This window comes from Benincasa hispida, chromosome 11, assembly GCF_027475165.1.
Source record: "Benincasa hispida cultivar pf3 chromosome 11, pf3_genome.v1.1, whole genome shotgun sequence".
Lineage (NCBI taxonomy): Eukaryota > Viridiplantae > Streptophyta > Magnoliopsida > Cucurbitales > Cucurbitaceae > Benincasa > Benincasa hispida.
In genome coordinates this window covers 70,228,902-70,249,153 of record NC_143488.1, presented here as the reverse complement: position 1 = coordinate 70,249,153, position 20,252 = coordinate 70,228,902, and the positions used below count along the sequence as shown (strand labels likewise).

The window sequence follows — 20,252 nt, the reverse complement described above, 5'->3', positions numbered from 1 at the left end:
CATACAAACACCATCCGAAGGGGGATGCATTCTGGGGCATCTCGAGGCCAAAAGCATGAATCTCACGGTGTGAACATACAGGGAGAAACGTAAGTGGAATCATAGACATATCTGATATGCCTCCTCCTCCCACTGAGTATTTTATAACCTAGGGTTTAGTTTACTTAGAAAAAACACGGCTAAGGATTTTAACTAAGTGACTTTTAGGTTTTCCCAAGAGTAATATTTACCTTGGATAGTTGAATAACTTTTGATCATCATCCATTAAACTCTTTAATGGTGTCTTTGACCAAATCGTCGCATGCTTGTTAAAAATCTATCTAATTCAACTTTCCAGATAGTTCCCAGGTAGGGGTGTTATGTTTCCGTTAACTTAAGAACCCCAGCCTAGCCAGAACCCGCCTTAGACAAAAGGTCCGTTATAGATAGGTTTACAAAAAATTTAATCTTTTATTCCAACCAATTTAATCCTATTAAACCGATTTTAAAAGATTAATCTAGGTTACTAAACTCTTTAGAACCATTTGAACTTAGAACTATCTCAATTCAATTTTAAAACCCTTTTAAAAAAACTTGAGTTCACCCCAAGTCAACTTTGAATTATTGATTTTAGGTCTAATTTCCTTTATAACACTTAGCTACTGAATCCACTGCTTTATTTTTGGTACCAATAATTAAGGCGAGAATGGCACCAAATCGAGGCAAACTCTGAAAACTAAATATGATCTCAAAATAAGAAGGGTCAAGGTCGGCCAACCACAACGCGAAGCTAACACATGCAAGGCATTCATAACGCTTATAAACGGCCTAAGTGTCATGCTCAATGCATTGTCCATTCATTGGTGCTTCTTTTATATAACACTTATACAAAACCGCAATGAAGCAAACAAAACATGCTTCCATTCACCCTTACACTATAACATTTATAAGAAAAGGATGATGCATGATAATGTTCAGTGCATGCAAAATATAACTCTTATATTTCATGATGCATGCGCATGCTTTCAAGTAATTTGGAATATCAGAGAACCATGCTTTCAAATAATTTCTTCATGCAATATTATAACATTTATAATATATGATGCATGAGTAATTGCACAACCTAAGGTGGGTTTTTAACTATATGACAAACACTTTGACATATAAGTACCATACATCACATGTATAAGCAATCAAAGTTGATGAACCGGGTAAAATTGCCTTAAAACACAAAAGAAAAGCTAACTATTACAAAGAAAAGGAGTCTCCGGTTCAAACAAGCGAACCGGGTCTTGAACCACCCGGCAAAGCATCGCTTCTCCAACCATCCATCATGTACTAAGCACCTCGTGATCGTCTACACGATAAAACAAACTATTCGTCCTATCGCTTACCAGCACTCCCAGAGTTAAATGATCGTTTAGCATCTACTATACGATCATCTAGAAAAATACAAACGATCGTTTAATTATTACAACACGATCGTGTACCTTTACTAAGAAATGAAGCCTAAAGTACACGATCACTTAGCGCGCTCCACACAACGGCCGACTTCCGCGATCGTCTAAGCAACTACGATGCTGCGAAGCACCATCGCCTAAGCGATCGCTTAGCTAACGTCTCCATATCACATACGTGCGATCACATAGGTATTAACGAAGCGATGCAGCTTGCTAACTACATGATCATCTATTATATATAAAGAAGAGTGGAGTTTTTGGAGAAGGAAAGAATATAGAATTTTGAGAGAAATTTTTCTGAAGAAGAAGCTGTCTTCTTCAGTCGGGCTACTGTGAGGTTTTTCTGGTTTCTTCACATCTTCAAACTGTTCTTGAGTCCCATAACTCTGCCTAAAGCTCCAAGAGCATAGTAGGGAAGGCTTTGAGGTGGTTCACGTTGAAAACAAGTGAAGACAGCAGCTGAACAGACGTTTTCTTAGAGAGTTCATCAAAGGTATGTTTTGAAAACCCACTTTTTGAGAAGAGCATGCTTTAGTTTTTGCAAAAATTAGTGAATTAGAATGCTTATAGATCCTTGATACTTCCACTACATGTTGTTTAACTCTTTTAATTGGTATCAGAGCATCTTTTAAGCTTTCAATTTGGTATAATTTTGGCAAGGTGGGTCTTTTTTCATGAGATATATGAAACTGATGCACTGCTATGGTTTTCTTTGTTTTGGCATTTTTATTCTCTTTAATTTCACAATTAAATTTGTAATTGGCTCTTGGTTGATGAAAATTTATGTGTTAGCAAGAGTCTGTAATTTATTTGGAGTCATTAGAGTTGAAACTAAGATGTAATTAAAGAAACAAGCGAAGGAGGTCAAGCTACTGTTCGAGAATTTTCAGCTTCTGCTTAAATTTGTTGCTGAGGTCCAGTTGCTAAATGATCGTTTAGCTTCAGATGTTATACGATGAGAAGAAAAGCTAGACGATCCTTTAGTATTATGCGCTGGTCGTTGTGATGTTGAACGCTAAACGACCGTGTACCTGCGGGAGTTAAACGATGCGTTCATTTGCTATACAATAGAATTACGCGATCGTTTAGTTTTTGTTGTGGGAACTAGAGGATGCATTGTTTTTGCTAAGCGATGGCGTTATATGATCTTTTAGCAATGATGCACACTAAACGATGCATGAATTACTACGCGATAGCACTGAGTGTTCGTTTGGTCGCGGAGCTAAGCGATCGTGTAGATAAATGTTATGCAACGTGGTGATGTTCTATACGATGGAGCTATGCAATCGTTTTAGCTGCAGCGGATACTAAAAGACGACTTGAATGCGCTGGGCGATGGTGTTATGCGATCGCTTAGTACTATGCGATGGAGCTAAGCGATTGCACTATGATGGAACTAAACCATCGCCTAGTCCTATGCTATAGAGCTAAACGATCGTTTAGGTTTCAGGAAATACTATGCGATTGTGTACTTCCTCTCAACCCTAGGCGATGACACTAGACGATTACATCCAGACGTTACACAATTGGCCTTAGTAGCATATTGAGGTTGGACTAAGAGCAACCGGTTCGACCGATTTACTCAAGGTTCAATCCAGTTCAGCCTCAAATGGTTATGGTTGGTCCGGTTCAGACTCGTCCAGCCCGGTTCAAGTTGTTTTGGGTTCGGTTTGGAGCGGTTCGAGCAGTTCAAAGACGATTATGAAGTTGTTTGTAATAGTTAAATGTCTGTTTGCTTGTTTATGCCAAAACGAAAACCATAACAGTTAGTATTTAATTGTTTATGCATGAGATGTACGTGATAATTAAATAAATTCATGTATATGCATACAGTATGCCATGTATATTTAAAACCCATCGTAGGAAGCATGTTACATGCATTGACAGTATGTTATAATTGTTATAATATACAGTATGCATGTTAGGGTTATGTTTAATATAATAGTTATATTATATACCTTTGTTGAATGTTGTGGATGTTAAGCATATCTAAAATTTTTAAGTTGTTATAAAATTGGTTAGACGTTTAAAATCCATTACAAAGAACAGTTGCATGCTCACATAGGTTAACAACTAATTTTAATCGTTAAAATAGATTATTGCCTTATAAAATACAGTTACAAACTCATATCGGTTCATACACCTGTCTAAGGCTAGGGGTACTTAAGTTGGTTTACAGAACACATCCTACCTAGGGATTATGACCGAACAATTGAGAGTTGTTAACTAATTTTATGAGCTTGCGTGAGTGATGTGAGCTAATAAAATGGTTTATCACCTAGACATTGTAGGTTAAATCCAATTATAAGAGTTATATTTGGATAAACCACTTAGACTTAGGTTTTATGAAATTAGTCGTCATGCCTAAGTAAATTACCCAAACATTTAGAACACTTCCGTGGAAGATTAACAATATATTTGATATATAGTTATTAGTTCTCACGTCCCAAGAGTTCACACCATGAGATCCATTCTCGGCTTCTTGTCGATTTTACCTCGACTGCTCCATACGGAAAGTGTTTGCATGGATCAATAACAATGTGAATGAGAGAAGTTGTTCATAGTAAGTGGGTGAAGGAAATGTGTCAACATTGTCCTACGGTCTCCTCCATTAGTTTGAACCATGAGATTCCTATGTTACGCCTACTGTCGTTTTTATGCAGCACTAGCTAGTCGTTAACCACGGTGATCCCTACAGAGGGTTGTAACATAGGATTCGAAATGACCCAAGCTTCAATAAAATGAATAGGGTCTTATAGTTCCGTCTTGGATATTGTCTTCTCCCTCGGAGGCATATTCATATAGTCCTACAAGATTTGAAAATGGCGGGTCACACTTTCAAGAATTACTAAGTGTTAGTAAAGATCTTGACCAAAAATGATAACCAAAAGAACTATTGGGGTATGAGTTATTCTAGATAATAGTATTTGGTCAAGAACTGTCTTGCTTCTGTGAAGGAATTCTTGACTGCCCCACGGTAGCACTTGTTCTAAATCACTTAAGTATCGTTGCAAATAAATAAAGATTTATTGGGTACTTTATTAGTTTTGCTAAAATGGATTTAGATGCATATTTAATAAAATTTGTTTAAAATGTTTCAGCAATGTCAAACTCGATTATACAACTGCTTGCTTCTGACAAATTTAACGGAGAGGGTTACGCCAATTGGAAATCAAATATCAATACAATATTAGTAGTAGATGACTTGAGGTTTGTGTTAACGGAGGAGTGTCCTCTAGTTCCCAGTTCAATGGTGACTCGAAATGTTCAGGATGCTTATGATAGGTGGGTAAGGGCGAACGAAAAAGCCCGGGCCTATATCTTGGCGAGTATATCTGATGTTCTCAAGAAGAAACATGAGGTCATGCCCACAGCTCGTGAGATCATGGCATCATTACAAGAGATGTTCAGGCAACCATCATCGTCTGTTAGACATGAAGCTATCAAATATGTGTATGTGACACATATGAAGGATGGGACCAACGTGAAAGAACATGTTCTTGACATGATAGTCCATTTTAATATCGCAGAGGCTCACGGGGCTATGATAGACGAAAAAAGTCAAGTGAGCATGATACTGGAATCTCTTCCTGAGAGCTATCTGTCATTCAGGACAAATGTTGTCATGAACAAAATCACTTATAACTTAACGATGTTGTTGAATGAATTGTAAACTTATCAATTGATGATAAAACTCGAGGAAAAAGAAATAAATGTTATTTCTAAACCGAAAAAGTTTTACAAAGGGTCTATGTCTGGTATGAAACCTGTTGATGATTAGAAAGCCGGTCCTTCTTCTTCTCCTAAAGATAAAACCGTACAGATGAAAAAGAAAGAATAAGGGAAAAAGAAAACTGCTGCGAAGAAAAACAAAAACAAAACTCCCAAAGGAAAATGTTTCATTATGGAGAGGTTGGGCATTGGAAGCGTAATTGCCCAAAATATCTGGCTGAAAAGAAAGAAGAAAATAATAAACAAGGTAAATATGATTTACTAGTTTTGAAACATGTATAGTGGAAAATTCTCACCTTACCTGAATATTCGATTCAGGCGCCGCTAATCATATATGTACTTTTCTATAGAAAACTAGTTCTTGGAGAAGACTTTCTGAATATGAGATGACTTTCAAGGTGGGCATAGATGAAGTCATTTCAGCTGAAGCAATGGGAGATGTGAAGTTCTTTTTTGGAGATTATTTTATCGTACTCAAGAATGTGTTCTCTGTACCTAAGATGAAAAGGAATCTAATCTCCATTTCTTGTCTTTTAGAAAATATGTACAGTGTATCTTTTGAATATAATGAAGTGTTTGTTTATTCAAGAGGTGTTCATATTTGTTCTGCTAGACTTGCAAATAACTTATACATATTACAACCAATAGAAGTAAAAGCTATTTTAAGTATAGAGATGTTTAAAACAGCTGAAATTCATAATAAAAAGCGGAAAATTTCTTCTAACGCCAATATTTGGCACCTCAGGCTTGATCACATTAATCTCAACAGGATTGAGAGATTGGTAAAAAACGGTCATCTAAATCAGTTGGAAGACAGTTCCCTACCTCCATGTGAATCATGTCTTGAGGGAAAAATGACAAAAATATCTTTTTCTGACAAAGGTCTTCGTGCCAAAGAACCTCTTGTACTTATACATTCAGACCTTTGTAGCCCAATGAATGTTAAAGTTCGAGGACGATATCAGTACTTCGTCATTTTTATTGACGATTACTCTTGATATGGCTATATTTACTTAATCAGTCACAAGTCTAAAACTCTTGAAAAGTTCAAAGAATTTAAGGCTGAGACTGAAAATCAACTAAGTAAAAGAATTAAAACACTTCGATCTGATCAAGGTGGTGAGTATATAGATTTGCAATTCCAGAACTATCTAGTAGATCATGGAATTCAATCCCAACGCACAGCACCTGGAACACCACAACAAAACGGTGTTGCAGAAAGGAGAAATCGAACCTTGTTGGACATGGTTCGGTCTATGATGTGTTATGCTCAATTACCTCAATCCTTTTGGGAATATACAGTACAGATTGCAGTTTATATTCTGAACATTGTTCCATCCAAAAGTGTTTCAGAAACACCATATCAATTGTGGAAAGGACGCAAAGCAAGTTTACGTCATTTCCGCATATAGGGTTGTCCAGCACACGTGTTGGTACAAAACTCTAAAAAATTGGAAACACGTTCGAAATTATGCCTATTTGTAGGATATCCCATGGAAACAAAAGGAAGATACTTTTATGATCCCCAAGAAGATAAGGTGTTTGTTTCAACAAATGCAACTTTCTTGGAAGAGGATCATATTAAGAATCATCTACTTCGCAGTAAACTAATATTGCAAGAACTATCTAAAGATACTATAGAAAAATCAACAAGAGTTGTTGATCATGCTGGTCCATTGGTGACGGAAAATTGGAAGTCAATTTTACTCGACAACCAACTTCCCTTGGTCGCGGTATGCGATGCATGTTCCTAAGATATGCGTTGATAGTCATACGTCGATGGTCATACGTTGGAATGAATATGCATTAATAAATGTATGCGATGACCATGCATCCTGCCACAAGTTTTCTTGCGTTCACGCCAAGTATAACATGGACGCAAGTTTCTCGGGTAATCCGAGGTCAAACACAGGAACTTGTAACTATATGTTTGCGGTGATGTGTATGCGGCGGTTTAAATAAAAGAATGGAGGGGATGTTGCTACGTTAATCCTACTCCTACTCCTATCTAACAGACAACGCAATGGGAATGTGCATGAAAGGTAGAGATGCGACAAACCTTGACATGAAATAAATGTGTGGAAAAATGGATAAAATGTGGAGATGTTTTCATTGCAAAACTTAAGAGTGATCGTAAGGGCAACCCTACTCAAGGCATGCAATCATGCTACAACCATACACGGCAAGTCATTTTCCAATGGAAATGCGGTGCTCCTAATTCTAGGACGCATGTGTTGAATGCAAATGTGTCCATAGAGCTTATTCCTAAGTCTCTACTCTTGTCCTATGCGATGATGTAAAATGCATGAAAGAAAGGTGACCACATTCAATCATATCCTATCTCTAGGATGCATGCGATGCATTAAAAACAAATAGTGCTCATTCCTAAGCACCTATCTCTTGTATTATGTGTTCTAATCTGGCTCTCCCAAGCCTAGATTCTGACCTGACCTTCCCAAGTCTAGATTCTGTCCTTAGACTACCCTCCCGAGTATCCCTAATGGACGAATGAAGCATACATAATACAAGACAATCGCATAAACTTTACTAACCTAAGATTGTTACTATCCCTAGTGAACAATGCATACCTTACTTAATGCGTCAAACCACTTACCCTCTCGGGCAGTTGATTGTTGCTGACTTTACTCATAGACAAGCAATGTGTTAGTCCATAGACAGGTATTGCAGCAGCTTCACACTAAGCAAGTAAGATGCTAAGTATGCAATGTACATGACTAAGTATGCAATCTACATGTTGCAGTTGCTATATAATTCATATCCCTAATCTACATGACTAAGTTTGCAATACCAAAGCAATTCCACTAAGTGTTGCAATGAAAATAAAGATGCTAAGCAAGAAGATGGAGATGAAGTCGAAGATTTGCTTCCAGAGGATGTGCGTCAAGGTTGCCGGTGGTGCCATGGATGGGCGGAGGAGCTGACTCTCTCGAGATCTAACTCCGGTCGAAGGCTCCGGTCGTCACTCAGAATGGATGAAGGAGGTGAAAAACTCTTAGCCGTCTTCTCACGCGTTTGTCTGGATTGCAAGGATCCGCTATAGGCAAACCTCAGGTGAAAACCTTGGATAAAATGAATTTCAGCTCATTGGCTTCTATTCATAGAGTTTGGGTCGCCGATAGCATTAATTGAACTGCTCTGAGTCTGACGTTCGGCGCGTTAGTCCTTTTCTAAACCTCTGCCACTAACTGCGTGGCAGGTGAAATGTCAACAATAGCTTTGGATTTTCTCGAGGTAGATGCGTTGATGCGTTCATTCCACCTACCTTGCATTGATCCCATTAGAATACACTGTCACGTAGTCGTAATCATTCAATGGCCGCATTCGCTCAACATCGCAACTCTACATGATGACCACAATCACTTGATGAGCGCAACTCCCATGCGATGGACGCATATGGCTGATTACCGCAACATCCATCCATTGATCGATGTGTTTGCCTTGCGATGGAGTGTTTCTCCACATGCGGTCATCTATGCGATGGTTCAGTTTCCGCGTTTGCGTTCATTTCCTGCATTCGCTACAAAAATAGAACATTGAACGCATAATTGACACAAAATAACTGGTTAACTAAGATTCGACATGTGGATCGACACAAGCTCATATTCTTGTGAATTTCTATCATGATCGATGCATATTCTGCTTAACAACCTTCATAATTCTAAGTAAAAGGCCTAAGATGACATGCATTTCTGCATGTCATCATCCATCAATAACGGTTGTTGTTCCGTCACGTCCATCCCAAGAGTTGGGGATGCCTTGTCGTAGTGGGAGGGTTATTCAACAACCTGAATGCTACATGGGTATAACAAAAACTCGAAACATCATACAAGATGATAGTTTAGAGGATCCATTAACCTTTAAGAAAGCAATGGAAGATGTTCACAGGGAACAATGGATAAAATCCATGGATGATGAAATAGAGTCTATGTACTTCAACTCAGACAAGGAACTTATAGATCAACCACAAGGTGTTACATCTATAGGTTGTAAGTGGATCTACAAGAGAAAACGAGACCAAACTGGCAAGGTGCAGACCTATACAGCCAGGCTCGTGGCAAAGGGTTTTACCTAAAGAGAATGAGTTGATTATGAAGAAATTTTTTCTTCTGTTGCCATGATTAAATCAATAAGAATACTTCTTGCCATTGCCACATATTATGACTATGAAATATGGCAAATGGATGTCAAGACAGCTTTTTCGAATGGTTATCTTGATAAAGTATTTTTATGTCTCAACCAGAGGGGTTCGTCGAAACAGGACAGGAACAGAAATCCTGTAAGCTTAATCGATCCATTTATGAATTGAAACAAGCATCCAGATCCTGGAATATAAGATTTGACACTGCGATCAAATCTTATGGCTTTAAACAGAACGTTGACGAACCTTGTGTATACAAGAAGATAGTCAACAAAACTGTAGCATTCTTAGTTTTGTATGTTGACGACATTTTGCTCATTGAGAATGAGACAAGTTTTCTTGCTGACGTAAAGAGATGGTTAGCATCACAGTTCCAAATAAAAGATTTAGGTGATGCTCAGTATGTTCTAGGAATATAGATCTTTCGAGATCGAAAGAATAGATCATTAGCACTGTCTCAGGCATCTTATATTGACAAGATGTTTTCAAGGTATAATATGCAAAATCCCAAGAAAGGTTTATTACCTTTCAGGCATGGAATTCATTTATCGAAGGAACAATGTCCTAAGACACCTCAAGAGGTTGAGAAGATGAACAGAATTCCATATGTTGTTGCAGTTGGGAGTTTGATGTACGCTATGTTGTGTACATGTCCTGACATATGTTTTGTAGTTGGAATCGTCAGCAGGTTCCAATCTAATCTTGGACACGGTCATTGGACCGCTGTAAAAAATATCCTCAAGTATCTTAGGAGAACGAGGGACTATATGCTTGTGTATGGACCTAAGGATTTGATCCTTACAGGATACACTGATTCTGATTTTCAGACTGACGTAGATTCCAGGAAATCTACTTCAGGATCAGTTTTCACTTTTAACGGAGGAGCTATAGTTTAGAGAAGCACCAAGAAAAGTTGTATCGCTGACTCCACTATGGAAGTGGAATACGTGGTTGCATGCAAAGCTGCTAAGAAAGCAGTATGGCTACGCAAGTTCTTAGCTGATTTGGAAGTCATTCCAAATATGCACCTACCTATCACATTGTATTGTGACAATAATGGTGCAGTTGCTAACTCAAAGGAACCTAGGAGTCACAAGCATGGAAAACACATTGAACGAAAGTACCATCTCATCCGGGAGATTGTACACAGAGGAGATGTGCTCATCACAAAGATAGCTTCTAAAGACAACCTTGCTGATCCATTCACTAAGGCCCTCTCGGCTAAAGTTTTCGAGGGCTACCTAATGGGACTAGGACTCCGAGTAGTGTAATCTATGGCAAGTGGGAAAATGTCTATGGTATTGTAGATGCCCTAGTTTATTGTATTTTTTCCATTATGTATCTCAACATTATATTGTATATATTTGTTCTCACAGGAGTTTTAGTCCAAGTGGGAGATTGTTGGAAATGTCCTAGAATTCACAGTTCGTGTTAAACATTCTATTTTATTAATAACAATGACTTGTTGATTTTGCATCTTATTATGAAAATCTAATAAACGCATTCTTGGCTATAGTCTGAATGTTGTAACTTTATGTAGTGACATAAATAGGATCAAGTTGACAGTATGTAGCCTAAGTGGTCTAATAAGTATATGGATGAAATTGGGTATCTCATCCTGGTAACACTATTGATGCAACCCACTCTATAGTTGTTACAAGAAATGGTAAAGGATCGACTTACTGATTATGGTTATTAAGTGGATATATCTACAGTGAGGGGAGTTCAACTATGGGCTATAGTGGAGTGTCTCATTAGTTAACGAATGGGGGTTAGATCGGACTAATTAGTTTAACCGATTAATCTTGAACCTTTGGAGCCCATGATCTGTAGGTCCGCGAGGTCCCCCTACTAGCTCGTAAATGGATAAGCTTTAGGGTAGCTTAGAAAATTAATTTGAAACGTTCAGATTAAACGGAACAAGAGAAAAAATATTTAAATATAATTTAAATATATAAAGATGACTATTGTGCAAAATTTAATTTAATATTTGATATTAAATTAATTAATTTTTTAAATTAATTTATGAAATCAATTTAAGAAAATAAAATTTTGAATTAAAATGGTTAAAGTCATTTTATGTTTTAAAAAGAAAATGGAAATTCGTTTGCATGTTGCACAAAATGGAAAATGGGTTTTCTCCATTACCATCATCTTTATGCTCACACAAAATGCATTATCTTCTCTACTTTGATTCTCCAAGCATGAGCTGCAAGCTATGCACACCATCTCTTTGCATGTTCATCTATTATATATAAAGAAGAGTGGAGTTGTTGGAGAAGGAGAGAATACAGAATTTCGAGAGAAATTTTTCTGAAGAAGAAGTTGTCTTCTTCAGTCGAACTGCTGTGAGGTTTTTCTAGTTTCTTCACATCTTCAAGCTATTCTTGAGTCCAAAAACTCTGCCTAAAGCTCCAAGAGCATAGTAGAGATGGCTTTGAGGTGGTTCACGTTGAAAACAAGTGAAGACAGCAGCTGAATAAACGTTTTCTTGGAGAGTTCATCAAAGGTATGTTTTGAAAACCCACTTTTTTTAGAAGAGCATGTTTCAGTTTTTGCCAAAATTAGTGAATTAGAATGCTTATGGATCCTTGATATTTCCACTGTATGTTGTTTAACTCTTTCAATAAGACAGTCTGTTCACAGCTAGGTCAAAAATACCATTTTACCTCTGTGACTACATCTTGTTCCTTAAGTACTTACTGATTCTCTAATAAACAATTTTGATTCATAATCTCTATGAATCAAATCATTTCTCTATCATGAGAAGGCGAGGCCTCGATAATTCAAGACCTGGAGTCAGTACTTAAGAGAACAACCTATCTGCTAATCCTAAATAGGGTAGGAGTGAATTCCATCTTGCAAGGCTATGTCCCCAGCTATTCATCCGGTCTTATCCCCAAAATGGTAAGCTTGTTGAGAAGTGTTGTTGGCTACTCTCACCGTTTGCAGATCAAAGGATAATCCTGAACAAACAAGAGTTCATAGCTAGCTCAGGATTAAGATTGAGTTAACCTAGGTTATATAATAAATGAAATAGTCAGTTTTAACAGTAAACGGTCTTTATAAAGAAAAGTGACTATTTTCGTGGTCCAGTCTATATGCAAACTCATTCACTAGAAGAAATTCGGGCTTTAATGTCGGTTGAAGCCCATTTTTTTTCAATTCTTCTAGTGAATGAGTTTGCATATAGATTGGACCACGAAAATAGTCCATTTTTTTCAATTCTTAACCGACATTGAAGCCCGAATCTGTCCATTTTTTTTTAAAATTCCGTTGCCGAATCCATTGTTTTGGTCAAATAAGTTAAAAACGACATTATATGTCTCATGTTGGGTTAGGAAATTTCCATCATTGTTTTATATTAAAAAGTATAAAAAAAAAAATTCATGGCGAGCCCATCAATATTTGTCTTCGACCTATGAATTTATCCACAAACAAGAATTAATATTTCCAATCCATTACATATAATCATCAATATTTGTCTTCCACCTATGAATTTATCCACCAAAATTTTCAAAACAATACCAGAACCAGACTTTCATAGAATACAGCTTACACCAAAGCCATCATTTCTCTCATTCACAAATATCAATTAGTACTAATTCCATGAATAAACAAGAATCACAATACCATGAATACAGCTCCCAATAATAAACATATCAAGTCTTCCACCTATGAATTTATCCACAAATAAGAATCAATATTTCCAATCCATTACATATACTCATCAATATTTGTCTTCCACCTATGAATTTATCCACCAAAATTTGCAAAACAATACCAGAACCAGACTTTCATAGAATACAGCTTACACCAAAGCCATCATTTCTCTCATTCACAAATATCAATTAGTACTAATTCCATGAATAAACAAGAATCACAATACCAGAATCACAATACCGTGAATACAGCTTCCAATAATAAACAGATCATATCTTCTACCTATGAATTTATCCACAAACAAGAATCATAATACCAGAACCAGACTTTCATAGAATACTTACACCAAGCCATCATTTCTCTCATTCACAAATATCATATTAGTACTAATTCCATTCACAAAGATGATGGTTAGATAAATTTACATTCATTCTAAGCTAACATTTACATTCTATTGAGACAAAAAACAAGAATTACATCCTTACACAAATCGGCCAACAAAACTTGCCCATTAGGTCCGAATTACGTCGATCTCTCCTTGCGTATATGCATCTTTTGAATTGAACAACAAAAAGGAAAAAAAAAAAAAAAAAGATAAATTCAACATAAGTTTATGTCCATTTATTAAATTAAAGCTAATACTATATAAAAAATAAATAATTTACATACGAGGCTAGTAATTGGAGTAGTAGGATTATGCACTATTTCGTGTATATACTTTTGCACATAGTACCCGCATCCTACAGAATCTAATTGATGAGGGCACTGCATATAAAGAAGTTGAAAACAATTGTTAAATTTTTATAAAGAAGTCGAATGAACATAAATTGTTAAAAAATGATTATAAATTTATCTTTACAGGTTTCCATTTTGGAGAAGATCGATAGTGTTGGAGATCGTGCTTGGCTTATCATGTTTTCAATCCACTCAATAGTTTAAAAACATTAGTTAAACATAAATACTTCAATTAAGATCTAAGAAAGTTCAATTACACTTACATATTTATAACTCCATGGAAATCCTCTTGAACCTTGCTTTGAAGAGAATCCAAAACATAAACACAATTTTCTTGTAGATTGATTACAATCAATATCCAATGATAACTATAATAAGCAACTATTTTGAAATATTACTATATGTATAATGAAAATTAAAAATAACTAAGAACTTGTATCTACTTATCCTGTGTTATGTGGAATGAGGACTAATTGGTCTAAATTAGCCAATTCTAGTTGATTGACTAAATTTCTAGATCGGATATCTTAAGACTCACGTGTGGCGATATTCTTGCTTGATCAATTAAGAAAACTTCTTCGTAATATCACGACCACATTCATCCTAAAGATACCTAAACAAAGTAAAAGTTATTATTTATCAACATGAAACAAAGTATACATGAGTGAATCTAGATGAGTAATACTTACGCAATGTATGTCAAAATACACATGTAGCCTATTTCAATCATATTGCAATATTGAAGCAGATCATCGCGGCCTAAATAAATAAATTTGTCTCTTCCAAATATATGCTCGTCCAAAGAGATACAGGTCATGTTTACATCGTTCATGTTATGCATGGCATGTCCGTTCAATAATTTGATAGTACCATTAGCGTTAGTATATTTGGAGGACTGGCTGAAGCTCTTAATTGGTGAATGATCCTACTATAACCAAAGTTACAAAAATTCAAAGTAGGAAAAATAATAAATAACCAAACTCATAAACTGAAAAGGAAACATACTTTTTTCTCGTCAACCATAACTACAAGTTCACGAGGCCATTTTACGAAGTTGCCCATTGCTTGCTTTAAGAATTCTATTTTACCCTTCACAGGAATTGGTATAGGCAAATCTTCTCCAATGACAATGTCAATCAGAACTTTAACAGTTAAGCATGACACATCATCATCAAATGTTGTGGCTACTGCAACAATATTATCTACAGTTCCTATAGCCAAGTGGCATGGTGTCCCCTTAACAAATTTAAAAGAACTTATGTCATGCATGGTTAAGCACGTACAATATGATTAAAATTTAAAAGTCACAATAAATAAATTACCTCCAAATCTTCTTTAGACATCTTCTCAGTATCTTCTTCTTTAGACATCTTCTCAGTATCTTCTTCAGATGCACTTAGTGTAACACTTCCAACAGATGATTTGGACTGATGAGATTATCTGTTGTGAGTTCTTTCTCTTGACACTTTACCATGTCGAACATTTTTTTTACTAGAGCCTCCTTCAATTTCTTGGCTCATAGAGGACTTTGGTTTTACTAATTTGAAATATTGAGAATGGGAAACAAAATCACCCATTCCTCTAACACGTCCCCAATGTTCTTCCGTACCCAATGCTTCGGTGAGAACATCTTCACCTTCATGAACTTCAGCCAATTTATCCTGTAAAACATATTACAATTTTCACACAATATCTATATCATCTTAAACTTATATATATGTCATCTTAAATTTTGCATAATATATACTTACAATCCGATTGGCACATTCTCGAGTAACTTCATCAAAGTATTCATTATTCTTTCCTTTTCTTGCTTCTTTCCATAAAGTCGCCCGATAAGAAGGGTCATTCGATAGGTTCTACATGAACATACATATTTAATTAGCATAAACATATTAGAATAAAATATTTAATTTAAGTCGAATAACTCACTAATTCTTGGGCAAGATTCGCATAGCCCTTCCGAGAAATGTGGTGATTATATACACATTTCGCACGTCTTTCTTTTTTAACACGACTGATTTTCTGTACAACAAATCTAGTTGAAGTTACCTATCAAAACAATGATAATGTTGACATGTAATTTATTGTGAATGACTTACCTCCCATTCTTCACTCAATCGTTCATTGACGAACGATGTCCAATGATCTTGCTCTATATGAGAATATTGTTGCGGTGGAAATTGCAAGACCGAGGGTTCATCCTTAAATGGAAGTATGAACTTTTGAGTCAACGTTGTCTTGAAAGTCCGAAACTTCCTAGATGCAGACATTAGTATACAATGTTTGGACTTAGAGTCCACATTGAACGACATCTGCACAATGAAAAAAGTAGTTAAACAATAAACTAATAAACTACTATGCACATGAATTAAAAGTTTAGAAAACATACCGCTACACAATCAAAAAGTTTGTCTTTTAAATGGTTTGGAACTTTTTTCCAAGAATCATACGTTATAGGAATTTGTTGTCGAACACAAACTCCTATATAACTCTGCATCTTCTTTGCTCCAGATCCAACCGGTTGTCCATGTTCATTATAATCGATGGTCAACCGTTGCCCAAGATGTCCTTATTTGTGCCAACTCAGACATTGTAGTTGGGCCACGTGGTATACTTATTCTACTATGTTTTTGTGGGATCATATTTCTATCATCCTCGCTGCTACTTGTTGAAGTTTCCATGTCAATCTGCAAAAAAAAAAAAAAAAAACATTACTCACACAAAAAACATATAATCTTAATATTTAAATACATATAACCATAGTAAATGACATACCATGTTTAATACATTATTTATCAACCCATCGACATGTCTAATGTATGTGGATGTTGTATCATCAATCTCAGTAAATGTATCAACATTGGGCATTCTTTGCATACCTCCATAACCACACTCTTGTAGCATATCTCCTATTTCATCTTCATAAAAATCATCCTCAATTGTTCGTTGTGGAGATGTTAAAACAATTGACCAACCCGAATTTGTGGGGTCTTTTACATAGAACACTTGTTTTGCTTGAGAGGCTAAAATAAATGGGTCTGATTTATGTCCAATACGATTGAGGTCCACAATAGTAAACCCAAACTCGTCTGTTTTGACTCCAGTTCTATTCTCAACCCAATTACATTTGAATAAAATAAATGATAATCCATGATAGTCAAGCTCCCATATTTCTTGTATTACACCATAAAAGGTCATATCTGACATGACGGGCCTTTTATCCTTAGCACTAGAGACTTGCATTGTGGTAGCCGTTATACTAACTCCACTATTTTGAACCCTACTAACATCATCGCGATTCTTTGTGTGATAGTAGTAACCATTGACCACATAACCAGAATATTTTGCCACAGTTGGACAAGGTTCATTAGCTATCCATCTCAAAGAAGGCGATATGGAATTTTTGGGTACTTCGAGAGCTAGTGCAACCTACGATATATTTCATAATATTTTAGTAGTTAACATTTAATTATACATCAAATAGTAGGTCTCTAGAGATTACCCGTGTGGACAACCACCGACTGAATGTACGATTATGCTCTTCTTGAAGCCACTTTCTACTTTTATTTTTACCATAATTGAGCTTAGACAAAATATCCATATGTTGTCTATTATAAATGACAAAGTTAGTAGATTATTGAATAATCAAGTAACCTAAAATAAGAATAAGATGAAGATCTACATACTCGACGTAAGGAAGCACATCATTTACATTTTGAATGACATAAAGATGAGCTTATCCAACTCATCCTTAGTCGATCTGATAAAAGAAGCAGCTGACAATACTCTATCAATGTTTGAATTCTCTTTCTTTGTTGACGAGTTTAGCCCAATAGAATTAACACCAGATACGAATTTAGAACAAAACTCTATAGTCTCTTCAACAATATAATTTTCTCCAACACATCCTTCTGATCGATTTCTAATTCGTACATAAGTTTTCAACACTTTCATGTATCGTTCAAATGGATACATCCACCTCAAATAAACAGGTCCACAAAACTCAATTTCTCTTACGAGATGCACTACAAGGTGTATCATTATTGTGAAGAATGATGGAGGAAAATACTTCTCTAAGAGGCATAGAGTGACAACGATATCCTCTTGCATACCCTTTAACTGAGATGAATTGATCGCCTTGCAACATATAGCATTAAAGAAGAAGCATAGGCGAGTAATTGCAAGTCTTACATGTTTGGGTAAAATATCACGAATGGCTACTGGTAATAATTGTTGCATAAGAATGTGATGGTCATGCGACTTAAGTCCGTAAAGTTTCAAATCTGTGAGCGACACTAAACTTTGAATGTTCAATGAATAGCCTTCAGGTACTTTAATTTCTGATAGTACCTTACAAAAGCTCAATTTCTCAACTCGTGTTAATGTATAACATACGGGAGGTAAAAAGACTTTTTTCTCTCCTACTTGAGGGGCTAACTCTAATCTAATGTTCAGTTCCACTAAATCTAATCAAGTCTTTATTCCATCTTTTGTTTTACCAGGAATATCAAGCAATGTGCCAATAAGATTTGCACATACATTCTTTTCAATGTGCATCACGTCTAAACAATGTCGCACGTCAAGATACTTCCAGTATTCTAACTCGAAAAGAATAGAATTTTTCTTCCAATAAGTTGAAGTGCTATCTCCACTGTTCTTTTCTTTGATACTTTTCTTACCAAATGAATATTGATACTTACTTCTTTCTGCAAGAATTTCTTCCCCACTCAATGGTTCTAGACCAAATTTTAATTCTTGTGTACCATTAAAATCTTTCTTTTGTTTCCTACATGGATGATGGCGAGGTAGAAACTTGCGATGCCCGAGATATGCCATCCTCATCCCTTTTGGTAAATAAGTGGATGAAGTATTCTCTCCACAAATTGGACATGCATGATATCCTTTAACCGTACAACCACATAAGTTACCATACGCAGGAAAATCATTAATGGTCCATAATAAAATGGTTTTAAGCATGAAACGTTGTTCTTCATATGCATCGTAACATTCTACCCCATCTTTCCAAAGTTTTTTCAAGTCATCTACTAACGGAGCTAAATACACATCTATGTCATTTCCCGATTGTTTAGGACCAGATATTAGTGCAGTCAACATCAAAAATTTTTGCTTCATGCACAACCATGGAGATAGATTGTACGTCACTAACATCACTGGCCTACAATTATATCTACTACTAAGAACTCCATGTGGATTTACCCCATCTGTCGAAAGAGCAAGATGAAGATTTCTAGGATCTGACCCAAACTCTGGCCACAAATTGTCTATTTTTTTCCACGATAGGGCATCTTTGGGATGTTTTAATAAACCATCTGTTTCTTTTTTTTTTTAGCGTGCCACGCCAATAAACTTGTTGTTTCTTTACTTCGAAACATTCTTTCAAATCTTGGAATTGTGGGGAAATACCACATGATTTTTATTGGGATATTCTTAGCCCTTTCGTTTAAATTTTTTTTGAAGCTTCCATCTTGACGTACCACAAATGGGGCATACATTTGCATTAGAGAGTTCTTTTCTAAACAAGCAACAATCATTTCTACATGCATGAATCTTCTCGTACTTCATTCCAAGAGTACCCAACTTCTTTTTTACTTCATAAGTAGAAGATGGAATTTCATTAGAAATAAGTAATATGTCATGAATTAATTCCAACAACTCAGTGAAACTCTTATCGCTCCATCCAAATTTAGCTTTTAAATTATATAACTTTACCAATGTAGATATTTTGGAAAAAGTTTTACAATTTGGGTACAATGGTTTCTTCGTATCATCTAATAATTCTTCAAAATTATCGGATTTTTCACTAAAATAGTTATTGTATGCAACCTCAAACATTCCAATTGTGTCATCAACATCAACATCATCCTCATCAACTTCGTCTCTTTCACTAGTAGACACATTTTCATTGTTTCTCTTAATCGGTAATGATTCACCATGAAAAATTCATGTCTGATAACTTTGATCTATACCATTAAAAAATAAGTGTTCTCTTATTTTGTTCACATCTAGAGTCTTTGCATTAACACATTTCAAACATGGACAACTCATGACATTCGGTATATTTGAATGTTGTAGACCATTTTTAATAAACACGTCGACCCATAAACCATACCCAGCTGACATTCTATTCATTTTCATCCAAAAAAATAACAAGGTAAAATTTAAAAGCATAAAATTATGATTGTAAAATATGCAACATCAACAAATTTAGAACAACTAGACTTTTAAGATAAGCATCTTATAAATATTACCTTGTCCTTGTTATTAATGTTGTTATGAAGTCCTTTTTGTGTTGGGTGCACCTTCTCCACTTGTCAACCATCTTAAAACACGTCCAATACAATCTTCCTATCTTCCTTCCAAATCCCCAAGAATCAAAATTTAGCCTTACAAGTCAAACTTGAACCTAACAAATGAAAAAAAATCAAGTATTGAATCAAAACAAATATCATAATAAACCGTGTCCTTAGATTTTGTATGAGTCAATATCAGGGACTCAGTTC

At 35.7% G+C, this 20,252-nt stretch overlaps 3 pseudogenes; all 3 read right to left on the bottom strand.

Annotated features, from left to right (window-relative positions):
• LOC150032852 (uncharacterized) overlaps nucleotides 1-14,997 on the bottom strand; it is a 29,836-nt pseudogene extending 14,839 nt beyond the window's left edge.
• Nucleotides 14,998-15,164: 167 nt separating this feature from the next.
• On the bottom strand, nucleotides 15,165-16,412 carry LOC150032851 (uncharacterized; annotated as a pseudogene).
• A 1-nt stretch (nucleotide 16,413) lies between these two features.
• On the bottom strand, nucleotides 16,414-19,314 carry LOC150032850 (uncharacterized; annotated as a pseudogene).
• Between the last annotated feature and the right edge of the window lie 938 nt (nucleotides 19,315-20,252).